Below are 19,476 nucleotides of genomic sequence, written 5' to 3' on the forward strand. Positions count from 1 at the left end.
GTGCTGCCAACTTACGCTTGTATTTATAAAAAAATCTTATTTTGCTTTTAATGCACTCAATAGTTAAAGCACACTTTAGCCTTAAAAACCATTAATAAAATTGTGATATTCATAAACAAATAATAAACGTATATTAACTATTGTGCTTATTTATGTTTAAGTTGGCAGCACTGTACAATATGGCTGTCATTTTACGTGTTAGTGTTGCGTACAATTAGGATAAAATATTCGTTGATTCGGTTTTCTTAATTTCATATTTTTGTTTATAATAGATTTTTGACAATAAAAACAAACTTTTAAGAAAAATAAATATATATATGGCTTTAATAAATGTCTATTTAGTTCAGATGTATAAATATAACATATAATTTCTAATTATTAATTAAAGTATCCGAATAACGGATATTTTGCGACAAAATATACATCACTATGACACATTTTCTTATTTTTACTTATTTTCCTTGTAATTTTTGATAAATTTTGGCAAATATTGATAAATTTCTTTGATATTTGACTAATTTTAATGCCGGCAAATATATTTTACATTAGTATAACACTAATCAATATAATTTACATGGTTAATTACTTTATGGCATTATATTTAACCAACAAACTTTGAAAAAGCCAAATCAAATGATTTTGTCCATCATTTGGTTGACAGACGGGCATTTCCAAATTGCCTAAAAATAGTGCTGGACAATTGGAATATTGTCAAATATTCATGCATTAATCCAATAATGCCTAGATTTGAGTTTTTTCCTCAAAATATAATCGTTTAAAAATTTTCTGGGATTTTATTTACAAATTTGTAAACAATAAAATTAAAATTTTTAGATTTTATTTTAAAAGAAACCATAATTACTTTTCGCAATCAACCTAAATTTACCGGAAAAATCTTTATCTGAGAAAAAAATTGTTAAAAATCAAGTTATTGTTGGCTTAAAGAAGGGTCGAGCCTACAATAAAATTCTTCTAATTGTCAATGGTTTATTGAAGGTGTTTTAAGCTATTTCACGTTTATAAATACGATTTTCCTGAATTTTGCCTAAAATTGTTTAATAAACCTAAAATAAGTTTTTATAAATACAGCCGTTAAACTTAAATTAGCACAATAGTTAATATACGTTTATTATTTGTTTATGAATATCACAATTTTATTAATGGTTTTTAAGGCTAAAGTGTGCTTTAACTATTGAGTGCATTAAAAGCAAAATATGATTTTTTTATAAATACAAGCGTTAGAATGTAATTTTCTTGCCAACTCGTCTCAATTATGTCCAAGGGACGCTGAAACACAATATATTATTGTAATCAGGGTTTAATATTTAGTTTTTAGTTTTATTTTTTTAAATGTCGACTGAACTGAAGAAAGTTCAAGTATTTATTTTTCCCTCACAAGCTAACTGAAGTCAGTCAACTGTGTCAACGCACTGCTGCAATAACTTGCAAGTGCCCAGCGGTAAAAATACACATTATGTACTCGCTTATCTAAGTGATATTTCGTGGCAGTCAGTGGTGATGCTTTCACTTATTCTTCCACTTAGATTTAACATAAAAATGTCCTAGGCTGCCTCATCGATGTGCTCTCGCTTAGAATGTAAGCCACAATATCATTAAGACAAATTAAAATTTCACTTACATAATGTGTGGAGTTCTAAGCGAAGTTAATGAGACGCCTATAAACGCATGCAAATAAGAATGTAATGTATGTAGATTACAATCCTATTTGCATTTGTAAGTTAAAGTACCATGTCTTCCGATTTTGTTATAGATAAAATATATATTTTGTATATTAATATTAAAATTATGCAAGTTTATTTAAAAATTATCATCAAATAATAAACATGTATTATAGTTAAATCAATAAAAATATAATTAAACAATTTTAACGAAGATAAATGAAATGAATCTTAATTTTCTTTTGAAACTTTCGGTCATCTTCCTTTAGAGATCCTGTAAATAATCAAGAGGAAATTGTCAGTATTAAAACTAGAATATATGAAGTAAATTTACCCCAATTTTTAAGTCCGTTTCTGCTATTTAGATCACAACAATTATTTTAAATTTTTACAATAAAATAACTTTTTTAACAAAACACAACGTCACTTACAAAATATCAACTTTAAACTGAAACAAAAATATAAATATACAAAAGAAAAATAAAACGGTACTTTAGTTAAGTTTTTTTTTTTTAAGAAATAAAAACAAAAAACAACATGAAAAAGGCAGCTAACTCTCTGCTTAAATCGTAATCTATGTTATAATTAAAGTGCATGATATGTTGGATTACGCATATATTGCACTCTAAGTACTTAGATTGCTCGCTTAGAATGTCATACTGATGTCATCGAATATTATGTAAGTACTTTGTTTCATTTACCGCTGGGTGGTTTTGTTTTTCTTCAGTAGCCAAACACACAAGCAGCGGCCATGTTAAGTTTTTCAACTCAGCCGAACTGAACACAACAACTGAACAGTAAAAACAGTTTTGCGTGTGCTGCTTACGTATTGCTTAGTTCTTGGTTTCGTTTTCTTACTAAGGGACGTAAAAGAAACTGATAGTTTGACTGGTTAGTACAAATCAAGCCGACTGAACAATAAAACTTGATGGGTTGTTTGTTCAGTAAGACTTTGTTATTGTATGCAATTTGTTTTAGTATATTGTATGTTTTTGTGTTTAATGTTGACAAAAGTAAATAAATTGATAATTATTGCTAATAGAAATTGTTAATTAATTTAAAATCTATAAAATTATAAATTACTATACTTATAAATTTAGATATTTTCTTTAAATAAAAATTGATTTAAATTTAAGCATTTTGATGATTTTTTAGTGAGATTTGTTATTGTATGTATGTATGTATATTAGGGTGGGTCGAAAATAGGCTTTTCGCTCGGATCAACATCTAATAGTGAAATTGTGTTGTATTTTAACGTCAAATGGAGGACTGTAAAATATTATTCAATTATTTTGAGGGTAAGAGCCCGCGTATCGCCGAAAAAGTTTGTAAATGCGTTTATATGGGAAAAATGACACTTTTTGGAGTTTTTTCACAAAATGATGCTTTAAGTATTAATTATTGCACCATTTTATAGCAAAATCGTAATGTCTACAAAATTGTCTTTCCAAAAAGTTGGAAAAACTCAAAATTCGTTAAACAAATTTTGAGTTATTAAAATTTCCCCCGAGAATTTTGTGATTCTGAAGACATATAAAAGTAAATATAAGAAAATTTTTGTTAGTTTTGAAAAATTTTACAAAAAAATATTATGTTTATCTTTATAAGGTTCATAAATGTGCTAGTACGAATTTTTGTTCAAATTGGATAACGCTTACTCGGTTTAGTCTGTGGTCAAAAAAGGGCCATTATTTTAACAGCATCTCCAAAACTCCATTTTCAAACTTTAAAAAATTTTGTTAAATGGATTATTAAAAATTAAAGTTTTCTATGCTGGATATTATAAAGGATATATAAGAATGAAACACAGAAAGAATGAGCTTAATACCTCTCATAGTTTTACCGTACCTGCGATGTGAATTTGAAGGATTTCGGGAAAAAGGCAATTTTTGCCAATAATTAAGTAAAAATTATATTATTACCAATTGTTGCTTAATTTTGATCAATTAAATTGCGATTATTATTTCCGAGTCCATGAAAAGTTAATTCTGATAAAATTTCCGAAATTAAAAATCATTAACCCTCTAAAAACCGGGGTCAAAATCAAGTTTTTGTATATTTAATATAAATAGCAAAATATTGTGTATTTAATTATGAATTGATTTTGACAAACTACACGAAAATATATCTAGAAATCTAGGAATCAAACTTCTTCAAAAATTAACCCTCTGTCATACTTGGGGTCAATTCAAGACCGATTTTTTAAACACTACAAAAAACACTTTTAAAAAGGAATTTTCTAAAATTAATTTTCTTAAAGATTTAATGGATTGAATTTGAATGTAGTAAAAATAACTTCTAAGAAGTTTCATCAATATCCATCAACAAATTAACAACATCATGCTCTTATTTCTTCAAGAACATAAATTCAAAAATTTGATTTTGACACCGGTGTTTAGAGGGTTAATGATTTTTAGTTTGACTAGAACTAACTTTCCATGGACTCGGAAATAATAATCGCAATTTAATTGATCAAAATTAAGCAACAATTGGTAATAATATAATTTTTACTTAATTATTGGCAAAAATTGCCTTTTTCCCGAAATCCTTCAAATTCACATCGCAGGTACGGTAAAACTATGAGAGGTATTAAGCTCATTCTTTCTGTGTTTAATTCTTATATATACCCTGTATAATATCCAGCATAGAAAACTTAAATTTTTAATAATCCATTTAACAAAATTTTTTAAAGTTTGAAAATGGAGTTTTGGAGATGCTGTTAAAATAATGGCCCTTTTTTGACCACAGACTAAACCGAGTAAGCGTTATCCAATTTGAACAAAAATTCGTACTAGCACATTTATGAACATTATAAAGATAAACATAATAGTTTTTTGTAAAATTTTTCAAAACTAACAAAAATTTTCTATATTTACTTTATATGTCTTCAGAATCACAAAATTCTCGGGGAAAATTTTAATAACTCAAAATTAGTTTAACGAATTTTGAGTTTTTCCATCTTTTTGGAAAGACAATTTGGTAGACATTACGATTTTGCTATAAAATGGTGCAATAATTAATATTTAAAGCATCATTTTTTGAAAAAACTCCAAAAAGTGCCATTTTTCCCATATAAACGCATTTACAAATGCGCGGGCTCTTACCCTTCATTCTGTGATTGCCTGGAGCATTTTCTTGAGCTGAATAGTTGAACATGCTTAAAATCTCGATTCCTCGCTTCCTGGGCTTCTTCTGTTAATTTTCCAAGTGGAGGAATATTCGATTCAATTATTATTTGACCATGACACAATACTTTGTGTACTGTTGGTGTTAGTTCCCTCCATGGATACAGAGATACAAGTAATTTAGAAATTTCAGATGTATATTCCCCAAATCGATTTCCATTAATTTTATGTTTACTATTCAGTGCCATTAAAATAGTGTTAACTCTTCGAAGCAACTCCTTGTCGATTCCAGTTTTTTTTTTGAAGTAATTTCAAAATCACGAAAAAACCTTCTCGCCGTATTACCGTCATTTGTACTACCGCAACTTGGAAGTGGTTTGTCGATGTTTAATCCCATCTGAACTTTAAATTCTTCTTGGATTCTGCTTTTTTCCGCAGCTCTCAGTTCTTTCAATTCTTCATTATTTTTTGTTGATTTAGTAAGATTCTCTGGCACACTTCTATATTTGAGGTCGTATGCTATGTGTAAAAAGTAATCCAAAAATCGTATTCTGGCATGAAGTGGTGAAATTCCGAAAGACAGGACTTCTTCATTAATACTTCTGCTTTTGTTTATATTTGAGAATTGCGACTTTTTCTCATTACATATTGAGCATCTCCAGAAGGAAGAAGTTTCTGTTATGGCATTGCTGACCTTTCCATCAATCATTGTTAAGCTTAGCTGATATGATACGTTAATAGAGAATTCCTTTATTTTTATGCAAATGGGCTCCAGTGCATTTATTTCATCTTTTAAATATTCCATTAAATCTTTTGTTGTTTTCTTTGACTCCTTTATATATTCAAATCCAATGGGTTTACAAAAATTTTTTGAACCCGGAGTTGTATTGATCCATATATCTTCAAATGAATTTCCGATGCTTGACGATGATGGATTAAGGGAATATGAACGAATTCGTAATGGCACTAATGATGACATAAATACACTTTTGTAGTCTGCTAATGTCCGACTTCCACAAGCTTGTTTGTATTCTGGAAGTGCTGATAAACCGTCACATCCCCACTTACACATTAAGACAACATCACAGTTATGAATTTTCCTTAGTTGGTCTTCTGAAAAGTCTGACACAATTCTTGATGCTGTGTTTTCGAGCAAAGATGATATATCAATACAAGCTTCCACATCATTAACAGCAATAGGTGATGGTAGGATAGTTTGTTTTTTTTTCCTGGATCGCCTTGTATGATGGTAATATATTGTGTCCTTTTTCATGCAGAGCTTTCCTTAATATTTGGTACTTATTTCGACTGAGACCCAATTTCCAACATAAGCGCTATTGCTTCCTCTTCAGTAAAATTTGATTGTGATGTTGGAGTTGGTATACTTTCCACAATTCGCTTAAGTCGTTTTGGTGATGCATTAGGAAGAATAGTAGCATCCATAGGTTGGTTTTCCTTTTTCAGCATTTCGTTAAATGTATCAGCAATTTCCTCATTTGAGATTGAAAAAAGTTTTTGTGTGACCCTCTTGTTTTTTACCTTGAACATAAGTATTCGTATGACTTGCAAGGCGCTCCTGTTGATGTGTTGTAAGTTTAGATTTCCGTAGTAGTTTCCATCCAACTACAAAATTTTAATCGAAATTTCTTTTGATTTCCATCCACAGACTTACTTTTGTCACACACCAATTCTATTTCGAATACGAATTATTAATAAAACAATTAAACGTATTTATTTTAAACAAAAGAACAAATTATATTTATTAATTTTAACAGAAACAATTCAATTTAAATAATTATAAGAAAACGATTTTAAAACACGACTGCACTTGTCTTCTGCCACAAGAATTCTCTTTATCTCCCCTCCTCTTTCATTTGACATTCTCTATGTATTGTTCACGTACTACACAGTTGTATTGTGGGGATAGTTGCCTGACAGTTCGGCTAATCCTGACTTGGGATCGTCCTCGATTCCATCGTCTTCACTATCATCAAAGTCCAATTCAGGCAAGTTTCGGCACCACGGTTTAATTTTGTCTGAAGAGAATACGGAACAGAATTTTCTTGATGTTACTGCCATCCCAGGAACATCTTCAATCATATATCGATCTTTATCAAGTATTCGAGCAATGATATACGGTCCTTTGTATTGGGGTTCCAGCTTTCTGGAGTCGCCCGTTGCAACAGGTTCGTTCTCAATCATCACTAGATCATTCAGTTCATACAAAGTGGGCTTAGCGTGTTTCTGATCGAATCGGGCTTTCCATTTATTCTTCTCGTTGTAGACGTTGAGATTCGCTATTTCACGCTTTTCACCGATGGGAATATCAGTGGCTGTAGCCACGACGTCATCATGAATTGCAGCAATTATATGGTTTTGCACCACATCGACTAACTTAAAATCAAAAACTAATTCGTTGGGGCTAAACCCTGAGGTGGCGTTTTGCTGCGAGTTAACACTCCATTGAAGATCTCTCAAAACAAGATCCCAGTCCCCTTTTGTTTCGACTGCAGTTCTAAGATAAGACAGAATTATACCATTGGCCCTTTCCACCTGACCATTGCCCCTGGGGGTTCGTACTGCTGTTTTCACATGCTTGATATTATTTCTGTCGCAATATTGTCCGAACGCCTTCGATGTAAATGCGGTGCCTCTGTCGGACACAATAGCTCTCGGCAGGCCAAAATAACTTGTCATCTCGTTTAGAACCATTATAACGGGTTGAGTTTTCGTCGACTTCACTGGTTTAACAATCAAAAACTTGCTAAAGGCATCGGATATCGCTAACACGTGTGTATTTCCTCGTTTGCTGCGGACAAATGGACTTAGGTGGTCTATATGGATCTTACGGAAAGGTATGGGATCGGGTTCACTGATATACATTTGACCCTCAGCCTTACCAGACGATTGTAACAACATTCGATGCACGACGCAATGTAGTTCTGTACTTATTTTCGCATTTTTTGAAACCAAAAGTTTTGTTGTATGCGTTAAATAGTCTTCTCTATTCCAAAATGACCGACATCGTCATGGCACTCGCCAACGAACTGATTTAGGAACAACGAATTTTATATTACCATCCAGCTTACGGTATAGACGTTTATTTACCAGGCAATAATCTTGCTTTAATTGCACCTTCTGCGGCGAGTTCTTTTGGTCCTTCAAAACGGCAACAATATTTAATAAATCTGGATCCTGTATTTGCATCGTCAACAGCCAATCTTCAACTGCGATATTCAGACTCATTATATGATCAACCTCATCCATTACAGGAGCGGTTGGGTCAGGTGCACGGCTTAGTGCATCGACGTGACACATACGGGAACCTTGACGATGAATAATCTCGCAATCATAATCAAGAATCCTCATCCACCATCGCGCCACCTTAGGTATCATCTCTTTATTATGTTTCGCTTTCGCTATTGCCGAACAATCGGTAACCAGTCGGAATGACTTACCTAAAACGTATATACGGAATCTCTCGAGCGATTCGACGACAGCTAACATTTCGAGTTCGTAGCTATAGAAAACGGGCTTCCACGATTTACCATCAGTAGACTGGAGTAATACGTCAGCTATTCCCACTGCACTAGCGTGCGTGTGCACTTCATGTTGGGCGTTAAAGTCGTATAAGCACAATACCGGACGGCGGCATAATGTTTCAATTAGTTTTCGGAAAGCATTTTGCTGTTCGTCTCCCCAAACAAATTTGACATCCTTGCGTAGTAAATTAGTAAGTGGCTTCGATATTAGCGAATAGTCCTCTACGAATTTTCGGAAAAAGCCAGTAAGTCCCAAAAACCTTCGGACTTCGGTTACGTTTGTAGGAGTAATAAAATTTCGTATGGCACTAACCTTACCATCTCCAGGTGTAATACCATCTTCACTAACCTTGTGACCAAGATAGGAAATCTCTCGTTCCAGGAATTTACATTTGTCGAGACGTAGAGTTAATCCAGCATCCTCTAGGATACTTAAAAACTTTTCCAAACGTTGGAAACCTTCATCAACCGATTTACTAGGGATTATAACGTCATCTAAGTAGGCCAGCACCTCACCTGGATTCATTTTGGCTATCAAGAAATTCATAACACGTTGGAATACGGCAGGGGCGTTGACCAACCCAAAGGGCATCCTGTTATACTCGTAGTGGCCCTGCATTGTCACAAACGCCGTATATTGTTTTGACAATTCTTCCATTTTTATCTGATGGTAACCCATTCGCAAATCTAATGACGTGAAGTATCGGTTTCCAGCTAGCTGCGCAAATTGCTTCTCCAAATTGGGCATCGGGAAAGGCGTTTTGGCAGTGATACGATTCAATGCACGGTAATCGACACATAAGCGATGTTCGTTATTCTTTTTTTCGGCTAAAACTATACCTGAAGCGTAGGGTGAGTTTGACGGTCGTATTATGTCGGCATCCAACAATTCTTTCACCAGGTTATCGACGATTGGTCTTTTAGAGAGCGGGATGCGATATGGTTTAACATTTACCGGAACGTTACATTCGCCCAAGTCCTGTGAGCTGTCAGCAAAAACAGTTAGATGACTGCTTAACACGTTCCGGAGTTAGTCTGTTGATCAGGACTCATTTCGTCATTTGTAGATATTAGCATTATCTTTTCTAAGTGGCATTCATCACCTTGTATTACCAATCGACAACCTTGTTGCTGTTTTCGAGGCATAAAAACAGGTGTATAATCGTTACGTTGTGCGTTGTCAGGCAAAGGCTCATTTACAAAAACGTTTTGTAAATTTTCCTGCACAAAATTATGTTCATGCACGTTATTCGTTCTGTTGCACCCAGCTACAAAATTCGTTTCAAAATTCTCACGATGGTTCTGTCCGTGCATGTCAGCATACGTTACAAAATTCTGTCTATTCTCGTTTTCAACAGAATTCATACCAACATTTTTGTTAATCGCAATCGAAACATTGTTATTGTCAACGTGAGAATAAAAACATTGTGCACCTGTCGAAACAGGAACATATTGCTGAGAAACACTACCAGTTACATTTCGAATAGGCAACATTTTAACTTTTTCCATATTAGCAACTTGTTCACCATAATTATAACCACCATTCAACGTAGAAACATACGGTTGGTAAACACTTTGTGTAGATACACTCTGTATCGGCGGCCTGTTCATGCATGTTGTAGCAACATTCCGTGGTGAAAATTCAAAATAACGACCAAACGTTGGAGTTTGTGTGTGTGTTGTATACATATCTGCTACCGATGACGTCACACCTTGATGGTCTGTTGTCATTACTATAAGTTGTGGTGTTGTTGTCTGTACGTTTGTTGATGCTGCAATACTCGTAACGTTTTGTTGATTATCGTTGTTGTTGTCCTCTTGAATATTTGACGATTGTACAAACGTAGTACAAATTGGACGTGTTGACGTTGGCGTTTGCAGAGACATTGTGTGCAGTATTTGCGACTTATCTAATTCTACTCTAGAATTGGTTTGTGTTAAAGACGTAGGGGATGATTTACACGATGGAACAAAGCTGCAACTAACAAATGATGTGCGTTCCAAGTTTTCTTCCAAACGTTCAATTAAATTGGTGCGTCTTCCATTCGTCGGCAAGCCTGCTGCTTTACACTCTTTACGTAGACGATTAACTTTCATGTTGCAAAAACTCGGCATCTTGTTGCAAAATATAATTTACGAATACACATACAGTGTCTCTCATAAGTATTCGAATTTAGGTAAACTATGAAAAGAAACCAAATTGAATAATATATTTTGTGTGACAAATAAATTAATTTGTTATATTGTCTAGATAGTCCTTAGTTTTGATATCACGCCCCTTAAAACTTGAAAACTTTACATTTACTTAAATTAGTTGTGCTTTTTTTAAAAAAGTCCATGAAACTACTTCACAAAAGTATGCGAATTTTTCCTGTATTTCATATTTGATCATATTATACGATACACAAAATCTAGAATCGCATGGTTTTATGGTTAATATTGTTTTAAGGGGTAACTATCAACCGCATGGATATATTTTTGACCCATTTGGTCCACAATTTTGGGGGATTTGTACCCTCTTTTCATGTAATATCATTAAAATGGCAATTTTTGGCTATATTTGTAATGTTTTCACCCTTTTTCCAGAGATAAAACCAAAATTTAATATTGGAATTTAATAGAACCCATAGGGTATCTAAAAATAATATTTTTTGTTATAAGGATCTGTACTTAAACGTTCCAAGATGAATTTTTGGTATCGTTTTTCAGTTTCTAATTGAATTATCTGGATCATAAGTCCCTTTTCGTACCTCTAGGGACGATATTTTCCGACAAAGTTGTCTAGTGTATATTCATGTACATATTGGCACTAATATATTTTAAATTTTCAATATATTATAGCGGTATACAACCCCAAAACATGCCTTAACAAAACGTCATCCTATATAGTAGATTTCAGTTTTTACTACTCGTAACTTTCACGCTTATGTTGCCCGTTACAATAACACTGTAAGTCCAAAACTTTGGTTTTAATTTGATCATAATAAATAATATTTAAACACATATCAACATTTTTGAGTTAGATCATAATGATATCGTGCCGTGCAGCATGGAGGCCATTGGTATATAAAAATAATGATTTTACTATTTTGAATGGTGTTTCTTCGAGGCATGTTTTGGAGTTGTACACTTCCACAACACATTGAAAACTTAAAATGTATAAAAGCTGATATCTAAAAGAATATATACCAGAAAACTTTTCCCGAAAATAGTTGATCCTAGTATTATAAAAATGGACTTAAGTTCCAATATATTGAATTAGCGACAGAAGAATGATCCGAATAATTTATCTTGGAACGTTTAAATACAGATTCTTGTAACAAAAAATATTATTTTTAGATACCCCAAGGGGTCTTTTAAGTCCCAATATCAAATTTTTGTTTTATCTCTGGAAATAAGGAGAAAAATTTACAATTATGGCCAAAAATCGCCATTTTAATGATATTACATGAAAAGAGGGTACAAATTCCCCAAAATTGTGGACCAAATGGGCCAAAAATATATCCTTTCCGTGGATAGTAACCCCTTAAAACAATATTACGCATAAAAACCATTCGATTCTAAAATTTGTGTTGCGTATAATATGATCAAATATGAAATATAGGAAAAATTCGTATACTTTTGAGAGGCAATTTCATGGACTTTTTTTAAAAAATCCACAATTAATTTAAGTCAATGCAAATTTTTCAAGTTTTAAAAAGCGTGATATCAAACATAAGGACTATCTAGACAATATAACAAATTAATTTATTTTTTTTGCACACAAAATATATTATTAAATTTGGTTTCTTTTTATAGTTTACCCAAATTCGAATAATTATGGGAGACACTGTATGTATATGTACGTACGAACAGGGGGTAATCTCACTTCTGAAGTTGTCACACACCAATTCTATTTCGAATACGAATTATTAATAAAACAATTAAACGTATTTATTTTAAACAAAGGAACAAATTATATTTATTAATTTTAAAAGAAACAATTCAATTTAAATAATTATAAGAAAACGATTTTAAAACACGACTGCACTTGTCTTCTGCCACAAGAATTCTCTTTATCTCCCCTCCTCTTTCATTTGACATTCTCTATGTATTGTTCACGTACTACACAGTTGTATTGGGGGGATAGTTGCCTGACACTTTTTACATCAAAAAGTTTTAAAAAGTTTTAAATTTTTGATATGCCTGTTTTGTCTACTTTTCTACTATATGTAGTTTTTATATAATTTGAAATGTCTTCAATTCTTTCTTTCCCCTTTTGAAGATACACTCCATAAAACGGAACACAACTCTTCGTACTTTAATGTAATCATTGTAGATTTATTAAATATGGTACTTAAAATCTGAGAAGTTTACTTATATACCAATTCTTGTCATTTCCGATACAGATATTCCAAAGTAAAAAATTACGAATTGTCTACCTATTAACATTTAGGACTATATTACTATAACCTGTAATTCAGTCATTGATATTTCTTATTAGTGAATGAATCGAAATTATCATTACCTGTATATTTTTACCTACATGATCATAAACGAAACAGAACGAAATGATCTGTCGAAAAAATTTAGGTAACAAATAGTTATAAATTCCTGAAAATTTCAGCATAATAGGACCTTTCAATTATAAGAATAAGCAAACAAATAGAAAATAGGTAAATATAAGATTTAAATATATTCTGTCATATTTAATACTAAAATATGAAAAATATGAAATTAAAGGATACAGGTTTAAATGAACATATTTTTTAATGTAATATTAACATATTTTGTAATGTAATGGCTTGAAAATTTTTGTAAAGAATCGAGAATTTCCATATCTAACTAAAAAAAGATATTAAGGGATAAATATGGACTAAATTGTTGTAGATATCTGCGACCCTATTAAAATTTTGATATAAATCATAGTTTTAGAAATTAAACAAATATGTAATATATACAAAATCTTTATTTATGAACAAAAAAAAAAAAAATTGAAAAGGTCAAAGGGCATCCCGCAATTCCTAAAGATAGGAATGAAAATCCCAAAGTGGGATTTTTTACTTTTTTGCCCATAGGGTCCACATTTCTTTCAGGGCTGGGAAAATACTTTTGGAGTAAATAGAAAACATATTGAGGTTTCCAAAGCTGCTTTTAGTTTTCTGATCCCAGCTTTGGGATTTTAGAACATGTCGCCCAAAGTTGAAGTTTTGATAAAAAATTGGTCATATTCGGAAGGACGCAGTGGCAACATTTTCAAAAGATAGGACAAGTTTTTTACGCCAAAGCGTTCTGCGTAAAGATACCTTTTAGAAAACTATAAAATTGTTATATGTTCTTAAAGAAAATTTTATTTTATTAATAAAAGAGTTAAGACACATTTTTGGCAAAAAAACGGCAAAAATCTGAAATTTTTTAAATTAAAAAACGTATATTTTTGGATCTGTAAATGATATTGATCTGAAATTTTTTGGTCCAAAATTACGCCCGGTATTCAAAAAAAAGGCGGACCAAGGTATGGTAAATTTTGTATCACTAAATTTTTAAATGCCTATAACTCGGATATTATAAGAGATAAGTAGTATGTCCAAGCATGTGTCAAGATCTCGTCGAGCGCTTTCAGAAAATATAAAAATCTTTGTATTTGGATGGAAAACAAAAAAATGGCACGAGTTTAAAAATTTTACATGTCGTAGGTACCCTACTTTGAGCCGCTACAGCGCCGTCCCTGGGGCATCTGCAGGGTTCATCTTCAAAACTTAAACTCGAAAACTCCTTGGCTACGCTCACGCCAAATTTTATCCCGATCGGATCAGCCGTTTAGAAATGCCAGATTTATTTCCAAAAAATTTCGATTCTGCCCCACTGTGCGATCCGTAAAAAAAATTGTAGAATGATTCATATTTAGACAAAACTTATTTGCGTCGAATTTTATCCCGATAGCTTTATAATTCAATGAAATATATGCGTTTGAGTGATTTTTGGAAGTGGACCTTATATGGGAGCAATGCCAATGCAATGCCAATTATGGGCCTATCCGGTAAAAATTGCGTAGATATTTAAACTAAACATATCTGTGTCGAACTTTATCATGATAGCTTTAGTTGACAATGAAGTATGAGCTTTTAAATGATTTTCGGAAGTGGGCCTTATATGGGAGCTATGACCAATAATGGACCGATCCGTAAAAAATTTGGTAGAATGATTTGTATGTATATTCAACTCGAATTTTATCATAATAGCTTTATTCATCAATGAAGTATTTGCGTTTAGGTGATTTTCGGAAGCAGACCTTATATGGGTGCTATGACCAATTGTGATACCGATATATTTGAGGGAGTTATTAACAATAAACTAATTTTCGGGAATATATACCTTTGTATGGGGGCTATGGGAAATATTGGATCGACTGTAAAGATTTTGAACATAATTGATCACTGCCCTGAAGAAATAATGTGTGACAAAATTCATCGAAATATCTTTGGTAGTTTCTGAGAAAACTTCAAAAGAATTAGAAAAAAAAAACGTAATTTTTTTCGAGGTAGTCTGAAAATTTTACTCATAACTTTTTACGTGCTAATTTTCAATACCAAACTGCTTAGGATATTAAGAAATATTTTGAGTGAATTTGGTTGATTTCCTTTGCTTAGTTTTAACGTGAGCGTGTTTTACACAGACAGACAGACGGACATAGCTAAATCGACTCAGAATTTCATATGGACCCAGAATATATATACTTTGTTGGGTCTTAGATGAATATTTCTTGGTGTTACACACGGAACGACAAACTTATATATACCCTCTATCACCACTGATGGTGGTGGAGGGTATAAAAATCAAAAAGAAAAAAGAACAAGTAAGAAATTATAGTCGGGCGAGGCCGACCATATAATACCCTACACCGTTGACAAAAATATAATGTGATTTAGTTGCCATAATAAAGCATTTAAATTGAATTGTACCTTGCCTTATATATACATACATAAGCCGTTTATTGTTGAATAAAATTGTGGACATTTAAGTGAAATTTTGATGGGGGCTTTTTATATGGGCTAGGGTCATATGGGAACCTATTATTATGCAATTCGTGAGGGTCATCAAGTCTTGTATACAACTTGGTTTTTGCAGCTTTTTGTCGTGATATGAGTATGTTAAACATAATTATGAACTTAAAAGCCCTATTCGGCGAGTTCAATTGTATGGGGGCTAGGTGAAATAATGGACCGATGTGAACCATTTTCAACAGGCTTCATCTACGGCACCATAAAAGATCATTATTGAATTATCTCCAAAATTGCGACCTGTAGTTTGATTACAAGGTTTAAAAGCCCTATTCGGGGGTTCAGTTGTATGGGGGCTGGGTGAAATAATGGACGGATGTTAAGCATTTTCAATGGTCTTCGTGTACGATACCATAAAAGATCACGTGCCAAATTTCATTGAATTATCTCCAAAATTGCGACGTGAGTCTCCTGGTAAAATTTCCAAATCAGCCGATTTGATTCACTTCAGCAATCCCAACGCCATCAAATTGAATAGAGAACAGGAAAAGTATTTAGAGCACTGAAATAAAACGAAGATCTTCGGAAGATCTTCTCATAAAGTGTATTTCCAACCTTTCTATGGATGGGACATTTTATATATTTGGGTAAAAATTTTGAGTTAATTGCATTTCGAAATTTTACGGAAAAGTTCCTGTCCAACTCTATAGCTGACAGGCTTGGTACAGGTGTTATAAACTCTAGCTGCATTTTCGTGAGCTTTCCCTAGATTCACAGCATTTTCTCTCTAATATGTGAAAATTTATCAGCCTGTTTAACAACTGTGTCTTCATCCATCATGTTAAGTTTCTCCAAAAGTGGATATGAAGAACCATGCGTGCACATATTTTGGCCGGTGAGCGCTGAATTGCAGAGTGGTAGTCACTACGTAGAACTGGCAAAATACTAGGTATACAGGAGTCCCAATTAAGGTGGTTCACTTCATTCAAAAAAGCAAAAGCGAATTTTTGATATTATATCCCTGTTCGCTCTTTCTGTCACGTTTGCTCGAGGGGAATACAACCCAGTTTTTATGTGCGTTATGCCAAAAAGGGAAAAAATCTTTCATTTGTTTGGAAATGAACTGCTTGGCGTTATCGCTATGGATAAACTGTGGAACCCCGAACGTATTGAAAATATGGTTTTGAAGGAAATAAATTATGTACATTAATAGATGTAGCAGACCTGAAATGTTGAAGGAAGAGGAATTTTGAAAAATGATCGATGACTGAAGGAAATAAATTATGTACATTAATAGATGTAGCAGACCTGAAATGTTGAAGGAAGAGGAATTTTGAAAAATGATCGATGACAATGAACAAGGGTATGGACCCAGAAAGTCGCAATACAAGCATTGAAATGAACGCTTGGTTTCAAAGGTATCTCCCATGGGTGGTCGAAGAGTTGGGGTTCGGCCTTTTATGGTTTTACTACTGGTTGGCCAGTAGTATTTTTGGCGCACTCTGAACAGTGTTTTAAGGTAACCCCCATGACAGCAAGCTTCATGACCTAGTTCGATTGCCTTATGGGTCAAGGATAACGGAAGCCATAATCCCCACAAATTTTCCTCTTCGTTATCAATTCCCTGACGGAAATTCACCATCTTTTATACCTGCTCATCAATCTGTCTCAATTTGTCATATTCAGTGGAATCAAAATCAGCTAAGGTTGTGTCTATTTCAGCCAAACTGCTCCCAATTTTAAAGGCATTAACATCAAAGCAGGATAATGTGTTCCGAACGATGTTTAGGGACCCTTTCCTATGTTCCATCCTAAAATTATAGCCTTGCAGCATTAGGCTCCACCGAGCAAGCCGTCCACTTAAATCTTTCAGGCCCATTAACCATTGTAGGCTTGAATAATCGGTGATAATTCGAAAAGATAATCCTTCCACGTAAGGCCTAAAACGTTTTACACAGACCCCCGCATCTAAACATTCGAGCACGGTGACCGTATAATTCCGCTGTGCACTGTTGACTTCCTGTGAAACAAAATATATAAAACCCCGCCTATACCGACTCTGGATGCGTCGCATTGTATAGCAAATTCTCTTGAGAAATTATATTTGAAATAAATATTTGATTTCACTTTGGTAAAATTTTGATTTGCAAACATTTATTGTAAGCCCTGCGTTAACGATTGGAAAGCACAATGGTGAATTTGACACTTCCGCCTGTCTCGGTGGAGAAAGTGGGTAGTGCTTGCATTTTATGAGCACTGAATCCCCAATGTCGAAATGGTGTTTCAAAAGATTTGTGCAACCAAGGCCTAGCCTCTGAAATGAGAACTTTGACACAACGCTAGTTAACTGAAAGTTTTTATATATATATATACACTATCGGACAAAATAAAGTGCAAAAGTACTCATGTATATTCTTTCAGCGAAAAATCGGTTAAATGATTATTGAATATGGAATTTTTTTTCAAAATCATTTAGTTTATATACAATGCTACAAAAATAACAATAAAACTAAATTATTCTACTTAGCAAAGGCTCATTTACAAAAACGTTTTGTAAATTTTCCTGCACAAAATTATGTTCATGCACGTTATTCGTTCTGTTGCACCCAGCTACAAAATTCGTTTCAAAATTCTCACGATGATTCTGTCCGTGCATGTCAGCATACGTTACAAAATTCTGTCTATTCTCGTTTTCAACAGAATTCATACCAACATTTTTGTTAATCGCAATCGAAACATTGTTATTGTCAACGTGAGAATAAAAACATTGTGCACCTGTCGAAACAGGAACATATTGCTGAGAAACACTACCAGTTACATTTCGAATAGGCAACATTTTAACTTTTTCCATATTAGCAACTTGTTCACCATAATTATAACCACCATTCAACGTAGAAACATACGGTTGGTAAACACTTTGTGTAGATACACTCTGTATCGGCGGCCTGTTCATGCATGTTGTAGCAACATTCCGTGGTGAAAATTCAAAATAACGACCAAACGTTGGAGTTTGTGTGTGTGTTGTATACATATCTGCTACCGATGACGTCACACCTTGATGGTCTGTTGTCATTACTATAAGTTGTGGTGTTGTTGTCTGTACGTTTGTTGATGCTGCAATACTCGTAACGTTTTGTTGATTATCGTTGTTGTTGTCCTCTTGAATATTTGACGATTGTACAAACGTAGTACAAATTGGACGTGTTGACGTTGGCGTTTGCAGAGACATTGTGTGCAGTATTTGCGACTTATCTAATTCTACTCTAGAATTGGTTTGTGTTAAAGACGTAGGGGATGATTTACACGATGGAACAAAGCTGCAACTAACAAATGATGTGCGTTCCAAGTTTTCTTCCAAACGTTCAATTAAATTGGTGCGTCTTCCATTCGTCGGCAAGCCTGCTGCTTTACACTCTTTACGTAGACGATTAATTTTCATGTTGCAAAAACTCGGCATCTTGTTGCAAAATATAATTTACGAATACACATACAGTGTCTCTCATAAGTATTCGAATTTAGGTAAACTATGAAAAGAAACCAAATTGAATAATATATTTTGTGTGAAAAATAAATTAATTTGTTATATTGTCTAGATAGTCCTTAGTTTTGATATCACGCCCCTTAAAACTTGAAAACTTTACATTTACTTAAATTAGTTGTGCTTTTTTTAAAAAAGTCCATGAAACTACTTCACAAAAGTATGCGAATTTTTCCTGTATTTCATATTTGATCATATTATACGATACACAAAATCTAGAATCGCATGGTTTTATGGTTAATATTGTTTTAAGGGGTAACTATCAACCGCATGGATATATTTTTGACCCATTTGGTCCACAATTTTGGGGGATTTGTACCCTCTTTTCATGTAATATCATTAAAATGGCAATTTTTGGCTATATTTGTAATGTTTTCACCCTTTTTCCAGAGATAAAACCAAAATTTAATATTGGAATTTAATAGAACCCATAGGGTATCTAAAAATAATATTTTTTGTTATAAGGATCTGTACTTAAACGTTCCAAGATGAATTTTTGGTATCGTTTTTCAGTTTCTAATTGAATTATCTGGATCATAAGTCCCTTTTCGTACCTCTAGGGACGATATTTTCCGACAAAGTTGTCTAGTGTATATTCATGTACATATTGGC

This window comes from Lucilia sericata, unplaced genomic scaffold, assembly GCF_015586225.1.
Source record: "Lucilia sericata isolate MDLA Ls3-8-SP2 unplaced genomic scaffold, ASM1558622v1 Contig000656F_arrow, whole genome shotgun sequence".
Taxonomy (NCBI): Eukaryota; Metazoa; Arthropoda; class Insecta; order Diptera; family Calliphoridae; genus Lucilia; species Lucilia sericata.